This window comes from Anopheles merus, chromosome 2L (assembly GCF_017562075.2).
Source record: "Anopheles merus strain MAF chromosome 2L, AmerM5.1, whole genome shotgun sequence".
Classification (NCBI taxonomy): domain Eukaryota; kingdom Metazoa; phylum Arthropoda; class Insecta; order Diptera; family Culicidae; genus Anopheles; species Anopheles merus.
In genome coordinates this window covers 30,393,273-30,409,999 of record NC_054083.1, presented here as the reverse complement: position 1 = coordinate 30,409,999, position 16,727 = coordinate 30,393,273, and the positions used below count along the sequence as shown (strand labels likewise).

Below are 16,727 nucleotides of genomic sequence, written 5' to 3'. Positions count from 1 at the left end.
TCCAGCCCACTTTGCTGCCCAATGCGAGGGAAATCAGCAGGCGGCGGCGGCGGCGGCGACCAGCATAACTAACCCTGGGTGGATGGGTGGCTGAGGCAAGCGAAGCTTTTTGCCTGTGCTGTTGTGCCTATGATGATGGATTCGTTCGCGAATTTTTTGCACATAAAATTTGAACCACCCAAACCAAAGGGTGGCGATGGTGGTGATCTGGCAGAGAGCTGGAGGAACATCGAAGAAGTCATTCACCCCATTCGAAGCCGGCTGGAGCCGAGTTCGGAAGGTGATGAAGCCACGATCGGAACGCGATCGCCGACGGACAACGTGCGGCAAACACTAGCGCTTTCCAGCTTCAAAAACGAGTGGTACCTAGGGGAAGGGGAAAGAGTTGTCATTCTACGGGTGTCTGCTATTTGTAATGTAGACAAATTTGGCCAGCAGCTCGTGTCCGGCGTAGGAGTTGGCGACTCCGTGCCTCTCGCCATCGGCGCTGGGTACGTACACGCTCTTACGCGCTCGTTTTATTTTCAGAATATTTTTAAACTGCTTTCCTCCCCACACTTATCAGTATACGAGACACCCGGTCTCGCTTATTATCGTGCGATGTTTGGAATGATTTGAAATTCATTCATCGCTTCCTATTCCACACGTCAGAGGGACACAAAGTGACTGAGATACGATTTTGTACGTACTTTATCGTTGACTCTTGGTTCTGGTGCGACATTTAGTACACCTTTGCCTTTTCTCTAGCTTCGGTGCGTATTTCAAATACTATTAAACGGTAAAATCTTAGTTTTACATGTTTTCCTTCACGTTTTTTTAACTTTTCGTCCATCAAGAATACTTTTTTCTCGAGCTAAAGACCTCGTTTGCTCATTATGGCATGATTTAAGATGCGTTTTAAACCGCATCGCGCGCTTGAATTGCTCATAAAAACCATTCATTTGGCGCAGCTTTTTTCTTTGCAGATATTCGCGACATAAACCCCTGGTCGAAGCCGTTAATCATGCATCCCATTCACGAGCCTCCAATAAAAAAGGCCTATAAACGGTTGGCCCGAAAACTGGTTTTCGTCCGCCCTGGGGACGGACGTGCATTCCTAATTAGCTGCATTCAAGTGTCCTCCCGCCCCATCCCGGTGTGATGATTTCTAACTAGCTGTAGTTTGTGGAGCATCGGAGCTCGTTTTGATCGGTCATATAAATTGGCCGTAAATTTGCTAAACAGCAGGTGACAATTTTAGAGCCTCATTTTTGTGCTTCATCCCTCCAAAATGAGGAAATAAAAATAAATAAATTTAAAAATTAACGATGAACACTCGTTATCAAAAGCAGTTTTTTGCAGTTGGAGTTGGAAAAAGCTTCTTTAGGACCTAAACTTAAAAGACGAAGCACCAACGAAAGGTGAAGTAGGGAAATGCATGGCTCAGGTGTTTCACATTGACTTGTTTCGTGGTGTTGGCTTATTTCTCTCTTGCTCGTCTTTCTCATCTACTGTAATGCAAAATTTCCTACCCTAGCCTTCCAGGGTTGATGCGTTGCTGTACTTTTTTCCTCGCTCCGCCTCGCAGCTTCAAAGCCCACCGCTTTTCGATGCACGACAGCAGCGCGTGGAAGGTGTGGATGATAAATGAAGCTAGGGGCCAGTTTTACTAAGCTCCATTTTTTTCACATCGTCTGCTTTTTTTGTCTAAACGGTGCCTAGGTGAGCTCTTGAAGAGGGAAAAAAACTACACCTCATAAATACTTGCAAAGCAGTGTCTTGGCAGTGAACGGGCCGGCATCAGAAATTAAGATTGTGGAACCACTCCCGCCAGAAAGAGATGAAGATGGCGTTTCTTGAGGTGTTCAGTAGGTGGAAAATGAAGCTATTCAGAGTTATAGACCGTTTGAAAATATATAGAAAGGCCAGGGTAACACAAATTGGTAAGATATATCAGGAATCCGTTAAACTTAAACTCATGTCTATGAATTACCTTATGAATCAATACGTAACATGTTGTTTTTTACCGCACAATACTTTGTTCGATTCCATCAAATTGTTAACGCAAAGATCCTAGAAATACAATTTGTTTTAGTGATTCTTCTCGAAACTCCGGCAAACACTCTTCTCTTCACGACAAACCAACAAGCTGCCATTTGTTCCTCGCTTTTGGACCGTTTCGGGCAGTGCGTGAACAAACAACAAACCGAACGAGTCCTTTCCTTCTCAGGGCAACAAAAAAAAAAAAAAGAAAAGAAACTAAACAACAAAACCTATTCACGTACAAAGTTCCTTCAACTTTGACCGGAACATTCTCCGTGTGCCGGGCCATTGTGTGCGCCCGCTTTTCCTCCTTCTTCTCTCCTCGCCCCAGTACCATCTCTCTCTCTCTCACACGTCATCAAAAGGACTTTGACTTTTTTCGTTCGCTTCCGTTTTGCTATGTTGATTTTGTTTTTCCTCCTGCAAGCAGAGGGCAGAGAGTGTGTGAGCGGCAGGCGGCGCAGCAAGCAGGAAATGTAATGCCATGCAAACGCCCCATCCCTTTCCCGTCACCTGTCACCCTCTCCCATTCTGCCCATTCGAAGGATCGAGCGAAGGACGGCACGGCCCCTTTGGTAAATGGCGCGAATATAGGCTCAAAGCCCAAGGAGTTGGCACACACACACACGCGCACAAACAGGCTAAGAACATAATCAAACGATAAGATGGAGCGAGAGAGACAGAGAGAAAAAAACGAAGAAGAAATAGATGCCATCGTACTACCACAACAACCGACACCAACATGTGAAGTAGTGTGTGGAGCAACACGGAGGGCACTTTTTATGTCCCCATTGTTTGTTCTTTTTTTTTTAATCCACGTCACGCGTGTGGCGTCCATCCCACGGTGCGAGTTCAACCAACTGGAAAACATAGGCCTAGGGAAAATTATGTACAAGACGTTTGCACCAAAACACACACACACACAGACCGTTTAGAAGAAACAAACAGTAAAACGTTGGGTTCTTTTTAGTGGCAAAACATGAGACAGCGTTTATGTTACTGCCGGTCTAGGGATGTGACTAGACGCGTCTGTGTTGGTGTTTCTGGGGCGGCTGATGTGTCTCTGTATTCGTGCAAACCCTTGCCAGCGGGTGGAGATTTAGTGGGTGGCATTTATTAGCGAAACTGAAGCACACCGAGAGGTCGTTGACATCGTTTTTACATCGGCTCGATGTGCCGGTGGCAACAAGGATAAAGGCAGGACACCGTAAGAACCCGGAGTCGAGAGCCTGGGCTTTTGGGTAGAAGGCTTTTTCTCTCTCCTTCTCTTTCTATTAGCTTCTTTCTATTTTTACGCTTACCCTTACCGGCGCAAATGAAGTTAGTCGGGGAACTGTTTGAAAAGTCTCGGCCTTGCTCGTTGCTCGGTGGGAGAGTTATGCGGGGAGACCAGACGCTGGGAGGGACCCCTTATTTTATCAGGCCCGAACCTTTGACTGGCTGACACACACACACACACACACACACACGTATGCCATCATGGCCAGATAGGCTGGCCAGAATGTCTTCGGATCGCAATTTCAATAAAATGCTCATCCGATGCGAATTTATAACGACTTTGCCATGCTCTTGCCAGAAGCGGCGTGTCTGCCATCCCCCACGAAAAAACAGCGCCGAGACTGGGCAGGGAAGAATAAGGTCGTAAAATTTTACGACATTTCAGAATCGCAAGCGGGCTTTGCTCTCCAACGCCGCTGGAGGAATCCAAATGATCACGGACGACCTTCTTCGGCGAAGGCATTCGATTGAGTGTGTCTATGTTGTCTTGTGCTGCTTCCTCTAACTCATTCTCCGACAACTCCACAACCACCCCAAAGGTCGTCTGCTGTTTGCCGAACTGGATGACCGATACCGAAAGGGGACTACCAGCGGGGGGGACGCTCTATCGCTCTGTACCGGGAAAAATCATAAAAATTAAAGCATGGAGCGAAACGGCCGCCTCGGACAGAAATGTGCAAATGGATTTATGACCTAGCTGCACAGTTTACCCACCGTACCGCAGCCTCTGCACGTCCAGGTGCAATGATTTTACTCAACAAGTGTCAAATTGACCCTTAAATGGGGTACAAATATGTAACTATACGCTTACTTTAATAGCATACACTGTGCGATACTGCAATTAAAATAGTTGCTCACATAAAACGAACTTCATAAGGCTTTAGCCTACCACCGGCAGGGCCTAATTGTCCGGCGTAATTACGCGAAACGCACAAAAAAGCGCTGTCATATCTTACAACCGGCACCAGCCTTGCAGCCTTCGCAGCAACGCTTCCTCGTCGTGTGCTCGCGCCTCTTATCGGATGCAATTCTGTGAAGAAAAAAAAAATCCTGCACCACTAGGCACCCCCGAGCAAATGCAACTGGTCAAGGACACCCGCATAATAGCAACCACAGAAAAAAAGCTCCCCGGTAAGTACGCTTCAAGAAACGATGCAAAATTATAATTATGCATTATTAACGCAGGATAGCTGCAACTGTGTTCGAGGGCATATGGGCGCCAAAGCTGGCGTTGGTAGGTTTTTTATTACGGTCGTTTCGTTTTTTTTAAGCCTCACACTGCCGCATAGTTCCAAATTGCACGGCTCTCCGGTGGAATGAGTGGATTTTCAACAAATTCATTCACTCGGCCTTGGGCGTTGGTGTGGTGGCGTGCTTCGAAGCGCAGTTAACATTTTTCAACGAACCTTATTGGTTTACTAAGGAATTTGCGCGACCCATTTACTGTGAAAATCGATATTTTCCAATGCAATGTTGTGATTGTGAATTCAAGGAATTCAACTGGAAAGTGGAAAAAATCGTACAAGCCTACACTTTCGTTACAATTGCGAGGGGTTGGGGAGTTGGCAACACAATTATATCTGACAATGTTAGTAAACCCATTTGTTTAATTTCAAATGTTTTTAAAAATAACTTAAAACAACAAACAATAAACGGGCACGTATGTGGGTAGAGTAAAATAGTAATGCTATTAGTTTTAGCAAACCGTTTTTTCCTATTAAATCGCCCCAAAAGCTTATCGCCATCACTCGCAGCATTCTTTCATTTCTTCGTGCTAAAGGCTGCCTCGATTATTTGGAGCACTCGTATGAAAAAGAACGCTGACTGGGCGATTTTAAATGAGCAACGTACCCGTTTATAATAATCTAAAAGCGGTCTAGAAGCTTCCAATTATCTGTCTTAATTTTTTGTTTCATGCCCATATAATAGTTTTGTTTCTAGGAGAGTTGTTCTAGATGACAGTTGTTACTATTGGCTAATTGGCTTGATAACCAACAGCAGAGGAGTTGGTTATGTCATACAGAGGACGTTTTTGATTCAATTCCGGACAGCCTCAAAATTACGTCAATTAACTTCAAATGGATACACACACTGCACCTTTTTTTCAAGTCTGAACACTAAATACTGAGTGTCGGTGTCCACCTGAACCGACAGGTCGGACGGACTTACTGATAACCAGGTTTCGAGGAAACTACTTTGGAGTTGTTTTGAAACAAAACAGATAACAATGCCTCTAGTAAAATATTGATTTACCATTACATTAGGGATCCAAATACACTCTAAACTGATTCTAGAATATCGTAGCGTTGTAGTAAAATTAAAATGTGTCATAGTCTGGATATGAAGACTGGATATGAAGAAATTGAATAGCAACATGGTTAATGTCCAGAATTTGGAGCTGTGCGTAAATTCAGTTAAAACGAAATCGTGATTTTGACGCAAAATATGTTTGGCTAAGCATTTGATTATTTTAAACAAATTCATCATTTAGACGAATGGTTTCAGTATAAAAAAATTGTCTATTTGTTCCCTTTTTTCAAAATTTCACATAAAACGTTAAAACATAACATATCTCCATATCTACATATAGGAATTCGTGTAACTCACGAGCCTACTGTATCTTCATTCCCAATGATAAATGCTGGGTGCCAAGATCAATTATTTAAGACTGCGAATCTCTGATATCTTCACATTTCTCGGCCAAAATATTTTAAATATGTGTATAATTCTGATTCAATGCCGTAATCTTAGCCATTGAGTTAATTATTGGATTAGGTTCAAATCTGTATAATTTATGCCAATATATCTGTCAATCTGCCTTCCTCGGGAACTACCTGTACTGTAAAAGTGCATTGAAAAGTGTTTTGAACGCTGTTTGACAGCAATTCATATTTAAGACTGGTCGTCTTCAGTCTTAAATATGAATTGTAATAGTAATAGTAATAGGTAAACTGGACGACGAAGCAAGGCTCACTCATTTTCAAACATTGTTTAAATGTAAACAGTATAACATTTAAAAGTTCTTTTTCTATTTGGCGTAATTACCTATATAAAGCTTTTGAGACTAATTCAGTATCACGTAGTCAGATAGTCAAGTCTAAATTCCGGAGACGTTCCATATGAGGATTAAGCCCATGACGAGCATGAGTTATCAAGTCGTACGAGTTGATGACTGTACTACGGAACTGGCCCCAACATGTAGACGTCTTCGTCGCTATTATTCGGATGCTTCGCTTTCCCCTTCTTTCTAGTTTGAGTTGTTTGCGCAATACTCTTCTTCAGAATCGATAGCACGTGTTACTTGAAAAGCGTTGTTCCGTCATACAGATAACAACACAGTGATTTCGGAGAAAACGTTGCTTCCAAGAAGCAATCCAATTCAACGTAAACAAAGGACACTAAAGCAATTATTGCACAATGGCATCCCAAGAAGACCTGTAAACCCTTACCAGTGGAAGTCAATTTCTTCTCCATTAAAAACTTCTTCCCACAAAAAGTTTGCCCCGAACCAGACAAATCATTTAACTAACATTGACAAATTGATCATCCCCACTTTCTAACAGATATTTAAAATACCAATGCACGGTAATCCCCAACGGCCCCGTTTTTTGTTCCCTCCTCCATTTCAATGATATAGCGAAAAAAAAGGAGCACAATAATGGTGGTAGCAATTAGCACTTGCTGTAGACGGCAAAAAAACCTAGCCATTCCTTCTTCAACCCCCCTACCCCCCCCCCCCCCCGCTTATCACAACACCGCTCCATCGTAGGCTAGACCAAACCGCCCCTCTTCCCCCTCTTCCCCATCCCTCAGCCACACGCGCTACCCCACCTGCCTTTCCGGGGTGCAACATTCTTCTACGCTATCGCCGATCATCATCACCCAGCCCTCCACACCCTCCGCTTCCCCCTTCATTCAAAGTCCAACCGTGATCCATTGCGCAAACGGGTCCAGACACAGACGCACCCCTTATCAGCCAGACAGCACCATTAGGTGAGGGAGAGAAGAAGCTGGCGGAATGGTTTGCGCGTCGTCGCGCCGATTGTGAGAACATTGTTGTTATGTCTGGGCTTGCGCTACCAACTGCGCGTCTCAAGTGTGTGTGTGTGTGTGTGTGTGTGTGTGTGTGTGTGTGTGTGTGTGTGTGTTTTTCCCTTCTTGGTGCTTCTTGGTGCGGGGTGTTTTAAGTGAGAAGATGATGTGTTTGTGAGTATGTGGCGTGGAGGGGATTGGGAGGGGAGCGGGAAGTTTGAATGGAAAAAACCGCAGCCCCGGAACCCGACGAAGAAGACACACAGTCAGGCGCGGGCAGCAGGCAGTGGGCTCCCCCCCCTTGGGTGGAGCGTTTATTGCCTTTATCGCTAACCGACCGAAAGGGGGAGAGGCTGTGCCACGACCCACAGCCCGGCCAGACGCTCCACATTTGCGTTGAAATGCTGGCGCTCTTTTGGTGCTCTGTTGCGATCGTCGGGCCCAATAATGGGTAGGGTTGTCGGGCTATTTTTTCCTCCTTTACTAAAGCCTATTCTAGCAAAGGAAATCGAACGGTAGAAGCTGTAGATACACAGACGATGCAGCACAAGCTGAATGAGAGCTGATTTTGATGACATTAAATAAATGGTTTTCGCTGCTGTTTGTGTTTGGACATATTTTATTAATGACGCAAACACTGTACACACACGACACGCTTGTGGCACGTAAGAGTCACACACTGATATGTTTGTGATAAGAACACGACGTACCACGTTCGATTTGACATCAAGCTCAGAAGCTAACATACGGGGTCAACATGTTTCTTTTCCTCTCAGCGTCGCCCCAAAATCTGCAAATCATCTCCGCAACGAGCTGCCAAAGCCAAGCGGTGAATGGACTTTGAAAGTGAATCGTCTGAGAGTCAAAATAGCAGCAAAAACGAGAAGAAAAACACAACAACAACAATCGCCCCACGACGTCAAAACAAATTATCAACCAGACAGTGACCGACCGTGCCAACAAAACAAAATTAACACACACTGCTGCTGCTGCTGCTGGCTCCTTCCGTCCCGCCAGCCGCAGAGTGCGGGAAAATGGGAAAGAAAATTCAAAACCCCTTACGTTGCTCCTGTTATCGCACCGGGGAATGCAGGGATTTTGCAGGATTAGGAGCAGCAGCAGCACCATTTATTGACCCAGGGATTTCTTTTCAAGCTTCTTTTTAATCTGCGCTTCCTTCGCTTTACTTAATCAATTAAGCACTAGAAGATACTTTCTTTTTTTGTTTTGTTTTTAATAATGAAATAGAGCGATTATTGGAATTGTTTTTTGTGCGTATGTGCGAGCGTTTTTCACAGGCAAGCTATTGAAAAACACAAAGTCGAAACATGTTTAAAAATCTTAGTAGTTCTAAAGTCTATCCAAGTTCTCTTGTAGTTCCAATTGAAGTTCTCTTGTAGCATGAAGTGGTTTAACGGGTTTAAAAGTGGTAATCTTGTTTTAAAAGACGAAGACCGTTCAAGGGTTCTTCGAAAGCATTCACAATTAAAATCGAGAAGAGTACCAGGTGTATCTCAGCAAGTGATTTCACATCGATTAAAATAGGAATGGGAATAACATAGAAAGGTGGTAAATTGTATCCCACGTGAACTGAACTGCCCAAATCTTTGCGAATATCACTTCGATATCGGCTAAAGAGCCTCGATATTGGATCCAACATTTAACAACATCAAAAACATTGTGTTACATGAGCAGCTAACCAATTTTGGACTAAAATTTCCAATTTCTAACGAGTAAAAGTTCGATGAAAACGCTCTGAGTTTTTTTTTTAAATGTTCCTAATATGTCACCAAACAATTTTATCGCCCAAAAAAGATGGAAATCATTTCCTACGAATAATTCTCAAAAAAAAAAAACAAACAAACAACCCATTCATAACCAAAAACCATAAAACTACTTCACAGCATAAAGAACGCTTCCTTCTGGGGTTTGCGTAAAAAAACCACCTGTTATACAAAACGTACGTCCGGCTCCGTTTGGCCCCCTCGTTGCTGGCGTTTCCCTTAAATTTTCCACAAAATTCATACCTCGTTGCCAACGTATTCGCCACCGGTGTTCGTTCCTGCGTTAGAGAAGCCACACGCGAAAACACGAAACGCACGCACAATCACACACACAAACACACACTGTTTTTCCACCGATTGCTTTGATTGATTGGGCCGGCAGCCTCACGACGCAAACGCTCATATACTCAACACACGGAGAGGCAAAATCGAATGGAAAATTCTTTCGCCTTTCCAATCCTGCCCGTACTCGTTTCGTTTAGGCACGCATTTTTAAAGCCACAAAACGCACACGTACACTCACACACAAGCTACACACGGCTACCGGTGCAACTTTTATCACACTAGGAAAATTCCCTTCCTTTTGCGGCTGCCTTTTCTTTGCCACTAATGCACAAACCAATTGCTTCAAGCGCACACGAAATTACACACACGCATTACTCATACACTGGCAAATTTATATACACAATCGCACACATACACACAAACACCGGTAATGATTGGAGGAGGCCCTTTATGCCTTTTCTTTTCTTCTTTTACCTACACACAGCCAGCCGTGAAATTATCGATAAGACTTATCAAAAGCCACGATTAGGCAATGGAGAACTTGGTTTCACTATTTGCACTCCCACATATACACGTTCACAATCACACACACACACACGCTGTGGCGCCTCAGTTTTACACCGTTTTTTCTTCTTTAGATTGCAAAGATTGCACAGAGGTTTATGCAAGCAGAAAGGTGGGAAGGCGGGCAACGACTACCGCAACACAGACGACACAGCCTTTCTGCTTCGTTTGCTTCTTCTGCTGCAGCACCACCACCATCGCTCAATCCCGTGCTGCTGCTGCTGCTGCTGGCCGGCTTCCGGGGGGGTGCAATGCATATCGTACCGATTGCATTCGCATTAAATCACAGCACATCGCGCATTCGCCGCGCCGCTGTTCACAACCGTTGCATCGCACACACACACACACATACGCACAAATGCAGCCGAGCCCTTGCAGGGTTTCTTTTCCTCGAACCAATCCTCCTCTCCTGCTGTTGCCAGACGCCAGACGGCCTCAAAACGAGAGGAAGCAATTGCACAAACGCCCCCTTCGCTCCTGGTGCGGATGCAGTTTCCGTTTGCAGCCTGCGTTCGGGGTTTGCTGCTCAGGGAAGCCAGAGGTCACCGCACGTTCAAAAACTGACCAGCAGTTTTAGCACTTCAACAATCTCTTCAACAACCCTGGGCAATGACGGTGCAGCGGAGGGGGGATCGAACACGCACAAGTGTGTCGCTTGTGATGACGTTTAGCAATTGCCCTTTCTCGCTCGCGTGCCCTCTCTTTCTCTCGCTTGCTGCACTCTCTTTCCTGTCGATCGAAGCGGGCGGTGACGATGGCAAACCGCGTTCCAACTGAAGGCTGTTTTTTTGCTCCCGGTTCAGGCAGAAGACAGTTTTATCCGAGATGCACCGTGACGCAGTGGTTGACTCCCGGCGCGACTTTTGCAGGCCGTGTCGCGGTGTCTGCGTGTTTGTTGGAAGGCACACACGACGGAGACGGTGGCAAGTTGGACGCCCCTTCACGGCAGCTAATACACCGACCGACGCTGGAGCAATATGGGTTGTCCCGTGAGGAGTGTTTGTGTGTGTCTGGGGCTTGTTTTATCTTTCGTGCTGGTATGTGAACTGTTTCTTTTTTGTTACTCTCCCGTCACTTCTTCTTCTAATTCTGCCCCATCAGTCACACACACACACACACGCGGGAGGCAAAGTTTTGTGTGACAAGTACATTAGACGCGAAACAAAACGCTTCGCACCGCGAGACGACTTAAAAACGGCAGCAGTAACAACAACAAAAACGCGCGCACACACACACACTCTATTTAACAGACGGACGGGGGGTGTCTCACGATCACTTGTGTGCACACACTCGCACACGCACGCACGCACTGAGCAAACATAGAGGCGAGCGGCGAGGCAAATAATGATGACGCGCGCACTGTTGTGTGTGCCCTCCTAACCTAGCACTGCTGCAGCGGGGCGACGACAGCGGTGGCAGCGTCATACACACACGCGCGCATTGTGCACACTTCTCGCTAGTGCGGTTTGTTGTATTTGTGTGCCGGACGCAGTGACAGTTTGGACGCAATTGGCTGCCGGTACACGCAACTGTCACACGATCGATTCACAGCGTCTGTGCACTTGCTTCCCTTTCTATACAGTTTCCGACCGACAAAACACGCACGAACGCACGCACTTCACTACTTACGGCTTGTGTCGCAGACACACACACGCGGGCGTCGCTTTAGACGCTGCTGCTGCTGCTCTGCCTCAGTGTTGAATGCCGGGCGAGTGTCCCACACGATACGACACAACGCACACTCGACGCTTCGATGCCTTCCGGGCTCCGATGGGGGCTCTGTGTGCGACTCTGTGTGCGGCTCTGGGCTGTGCTTGGGATCCGCATCGGTCCGGCCACGAAATGCTTATGCAGTTCGCGATGCGTTCGATTCACCGCTCGACACCGGAGCCGTGCTCCGTCGTAGCAGACAGAGCGAGCGAGAGCGGGCGAGAGTGAGAGGCGTGCTATGTGCGGTTGAATGGAGCGCGCGCTCTTACGCATGCAAAATGCTTGCTCCCGTTAAGGAGGCGAGACAGCGAATGGGAGCGAGATTTGACAAAAGAGCGAGAGAGCTTGACACGGCTGCAGGTGTGTTAGACAGAGCAGCACGATTCGCGAGAGTAGCGCAACACAATCGCGAGAGCGAATTGTGCAATTTGCATTTCGTGTCTTCTCGCTCACTCTCTCGCTCTTTTTTACGCTCTCGTACGCTTCGCTTGACGTGGAGCCATGAGGAACGGAGTTGGGATAGCTTTTTCACCGGGGTGCACGGCAAAAATGGGTGAGCGAGATGGAGACGCACGCAATTTCATTATTGTCGCAGACACACACACACAGACGTAGACGAATCAATCGCTCTGGGGGAGAGCAGAGCGAACATGCCAGAAACGCACATTCCACGCGTTTCGTTCATACTCAACCACCGCGATTTTGCTCATTCGTGAGTGTGTGTCTCTCTCTTTCTAGCGTGCTCGCTGCCATTCTCTTCTCAATTGTTTTCTGAGAATAACGCACCTCGCGCTTTGGCAGTTAAGGCACGAGCAGGCCGCAAAAAAACATCCAAGAGCACAGTAAGAAGAATCGCCGTTTAACGCCGCCGCTGCTCGCGAGCGCTAGCGGAGGTGCGCAACAGCTCGCGGGCGATGGAAAGAGAAGGAAATACGCAGAGCGCAAAGAGAATGAATGGCGACAGAATAAACAAAAAAACTGTTTAGAGTGTCCACAGGAAAGGGTAATGTGTTGTAGACGGGCAGGACTCCACGGCCTGGGGACTGGCATTTGTGTTCGCAAATCCTGACCCAAACTGGGACCGGGACCGACCGGTGGAGGTTTGCTCGGGCCGGGTTTTGGATTTTTGTTTTCTGGCTCGGGTTTTGCGCTGCAGTTTTGCAGTCCTGCGAAAAGGACTCGAGCGTCCTGACCGCAAACCGCAGACGGGATATAATTATCCATCGGTATGCTCGCGTCAACCGATATTGGGCACAGGATTTGGGGCAACCGAATCGATCGGCAGACACCATCGTCTGGTCTGGTGATGAGCGTATTTAAAAACATCCTTTGACGGGAGCGGGGCTGATCCTCCGGACAGACCACTTGCGGCTGCGGGAGTGAGAACCATTTTTTCAAAGGTGCTCTTGCGCTCATAAAAAAAAAATGACACCAAACTTAGGCTTGCACCGGTCCCAGATGGAATTCCTGGCCCTGCAGGGTTATTTGTCCAAAAATTGTCTGCCCCATCCCTCCGTATCGTCTTCCGTAAAAAATAATAATAATAAAAAACACAGGCAAACCCAACCGCTTTGCGAGACCCAGTCTAGACAACACCGAAACCATCGACATCATTTTTCTCCGCTCCGTTTTGGCGAGTCCGTTAAATGCAGTATTGAGACCGGTACAACAACAAAATGCAACCTTCAAATCAACCCAGGCAAAGGAGCGAGTCGTTAAATTAATACAGACAGTTTGTTTTGTGATTTTCAAACACAGAACGTCACAGGATGTTAGAAAAACGTATCCAAAGAATTCAGAAGAGTTGGAGGTAAGAAAAAGAGCATTGAAACTGTATACATGAAATTTCTTCTAAATGTATTGCTTTCATTCAGAACCCAAGAACTTCAAAAAGGCCAACTTAAAAATAGTGTTGAAATGAAAAAGAAAATTAAAACATCTCTTCTTTCGTAACTTTAAAATACTGTGCAGCTTGATTTATGTATTTTTTTTTATTTTAATGATTATACTTACATCAAATTAGTTTTCGTGTTTTAATAATGCTTACCTGAAATATGAAAAATAAAATAAAATACTTAATTAATGTAGTACATATTTTATTGTAAGATTAGTATAAAACAAGTTATTTGCATTTTCTTTTAACCATTCACACTTCAGTCACCACTTTAAAACCAGAGAGATGCAAAAAAAAAACAAATGCACAACATCAAAAACTCTCTCGTATTCTCCATATTCAATTCTTTCTCTCTCCCCTCTATCACCATCCTGCTACACATTCACACACCTTATGCTATGCTGCTCGTAAGTGCACTCTATGCAAGAAAGAGCAAGCAGCATCCCAGAAAAAGAAAAACAAACCGCAGACAGATCTGCCATATTGGTGGTGGTGGTGCTGGTATTGGTGCGCCACCTTATGCACCACCGACCAGGCTGCTCCATCGCATCGCACGCTCAGGCGACGAACCCTTTCGCCGGGAACGGAATTGTTATGCAAAAATCCGAAACGGCACTGCGAGTGAGTGAGCAGTGCAGGAAGCGTCTGCCAAAACATATCCTTACACGCTACTCCCTGTGTGAGTGTGTGTGATTGCATGCAGACACGCCACTACAGACGGTTTTGCGCGACACACAGTCACACAAACACACGCCGGTGCCGGTGTCTGCGTTTTCCAGCCTACTGAAACCGCAATAAGGGAAGCGCAGAAAAAAAGCTGTGTCTGGAAGGAAAAGAGAGAGAGAAAGGAAAGAGCGATACAGAGAAAGAGAGAGAGAGAGAAAGACAGAAAGCATTTCCCGTTCATTTCCTTCCCTTGTTCGATAGGCGCGCTCTCCCTTTGGCACAAGCTCTTGCGGTGTGTATGATGTATAATCGAGCATGTGTATTATGCCATATGTGTGCGCGAGTGTGTGTGTGTGTGTGTGTGCGGACACAAATTTGCTTTACCATCGACCCCCGCCACCCCTCAGGCTAGACACTCCTTAGCACCCCGCGACGAACCCGAAACCGTATATCGGATTGCTGGAGCGTCTGCCCTGCGTTGTATGTATGCGTTGCGTGCCTGTATGGCGCTGGTTCGACTCTCGAGAGCACCAGCTCGCAAGAAGAGCACGAATTTTCGATGCGGGATGAGATGTATGTGTGTGTGTGTGTGTTTCTTCTCTTTTTCTTGTATGCCGGCGCGCACAAATAATGCTCCCTTTTGTCTGCCCCGTGCTTGCCGTGTCCCCGGCAAGCCCAGTCTCCCTTTTAGTTCTCGCTCCGTGCCCCGTTCGATTAACGGGAGCGCCTGCTACTCACACCAGCCCGTCCGGCAAGAGAGAAAGGGAATGAAAGAGATAGTGAGAGAGGAAGAGAGAGAGAGAGAGAGAGAGAAAGAGAGAGTGGGACGGCGCGAAGGAGAATGTGTCTCGAGCGTCTGGGCGATGCTACAGAACCAACAACAACTGTTCTTGTGGTGTCTGGTCCCGCCTGTTACCTTTGCTGTGGCAAATGTTGGGGTGGAAAAGTGTTGCAATTGCATTTTAAAAAGCAAAAATCAATTTACTCATTTCAGCTTTCTGCTTCCTTTATTGCAAAAAATTATCTCAATTGCATGTTCAAAGTCATCGTAATCATTCTTTCCGGCAGTTTTTTTTTGAACGCAAGCACCCTCTTCCGCTGAACACGTGTCTGCGCGTTCGGTGTGCGCTCGCAGGACCGTTCACAGCAAGCGTCGAGATGACAGACACCCCAACCTGACACACATACACACACAGACACAGACACACACATGGCGCTAGAGAGCTCTAGCCTGCTGCCGGCTGTCTGCGAGATGAATCAGGGCCTGTGCGACCGAGCGAGGGGTCCCGGCCCGGCCCGGCCGAGGCCGAGCGAATGAAACGGCGTCAAAATGTATGCGCATAAACGAGAGCGCCAATGCACAATGGCCAGACAGGAAATTTTCAAACAACAGACCCGGCTTCTTCACATTGCCTACGCCCATGCAAATTCGCAGACATAACTGCCACCGCCACCCTGCCCCTGCCCCACCACCACCAGCTGAACATGTACGTCAAACGGTGCGGTGCGGTGTGCTGTCATTGAAGCATCCGAGCAGGCAGTCCGATAGTCACACCTCCCTCTCCTCCCAACCCACTGTCTGGGGACGACCGTTTCCATGGGAGCATAAACTACTGGTGTTACCTTTTTCGATCATCAGTAGCAGCAGCCACCCTAAACACAGTGCAAGAGTTGAGTCTCTCTCTCATTCTCTCTCTTGCTTTATCTCTCCCACTACTCTCTCTATCTCTTTCTGTGGTCGCTGTCGGCAGCCAAATTTCGATCTGCTTAGGTATGTTTTTGTTGTTGTTGTTGTTCCTGCTTTTTTATCTCTCTCTCCATCCCCAAACATCATCCCAATTTTAAGTTTGAAGTTGTTTTTTTGTTTTGTTTCAACGCCCCATGCCCCATGCTGCTCCGTATGATCTCAGCTTCTCGTTTATGCAAATAGCCAGTGTGTTTGATCGCAATCTTGGAACAAAACAACAACCAGCATCAACAACAACAGCAGCAGCAGCAGCACCATCATCAACAGCAGTATCAGTCAGGCCACAACAACACCACCGTCCATTGATAACTGAAGACTTTGATGAATGAAGCTAATTTCTTAGTCTAACATTCATTCCGCGTTCCGTGTGCCCCATCCAGTGCAGGAGCAATCACTTATCTGTTGGTTGTGTTGACTGTGTGTTTTTTTGTGTACTCTCTCTCTCTCTCTCTCTCTGCCTTCAAACTTCTGATAAAAAAATACAAACCGCTTCGATTCGTCGGAAGCTGCTATCTATTATCTTCCCATTATCACATGATTGTCGGCGGCTCCCGGATGAATCGAACCGTACAATTTCGTACCCATCGGGGGTTTGAGTGTGAGAATCGGGGGGTTGAAGAAGAGGAAGGGGGAAGGTTGAAGGAGAGAGCAAAAAAGGGGGAGAAAATCAGCCCCGTGTCTTCTGTGCGGGGGTGGTTGGGATGTTTGTTTTGTTATTTTCCCGTGTTTGCAGCAACTTCCCCGT

General features: G+C 46.5%; 1 protein-coding gene and 1 long non-coding RNA gene across 2 annotated transcripts in view; both read right to left on the bottom strand.

Annotated features, from left to right (window-relative positions):
* LOC121594831 (homeotic protein female sterile) overlaps positions 1-16,727 on the bottom strand; it is a 147,878-nt gene that overhangs the window by 32,887 nt on the left and 98,264 nt on the right. The gene's annotated exons all lie outside the window — the stretch shown is intronic.
* LOC121594832 lies at positions 983-12,048 on the bottom strand. Its single transcript, XR_006005042.1, has 3 exons — positions 9,360-12,048; positions 1,973-2,442; positions 983-1,864 (listed from the first exon to the last, which is right to left on the bottom strand). It is a non-coding gene; the product is annotated as an uncharacterized LOC121594832 (long non-coding RNA).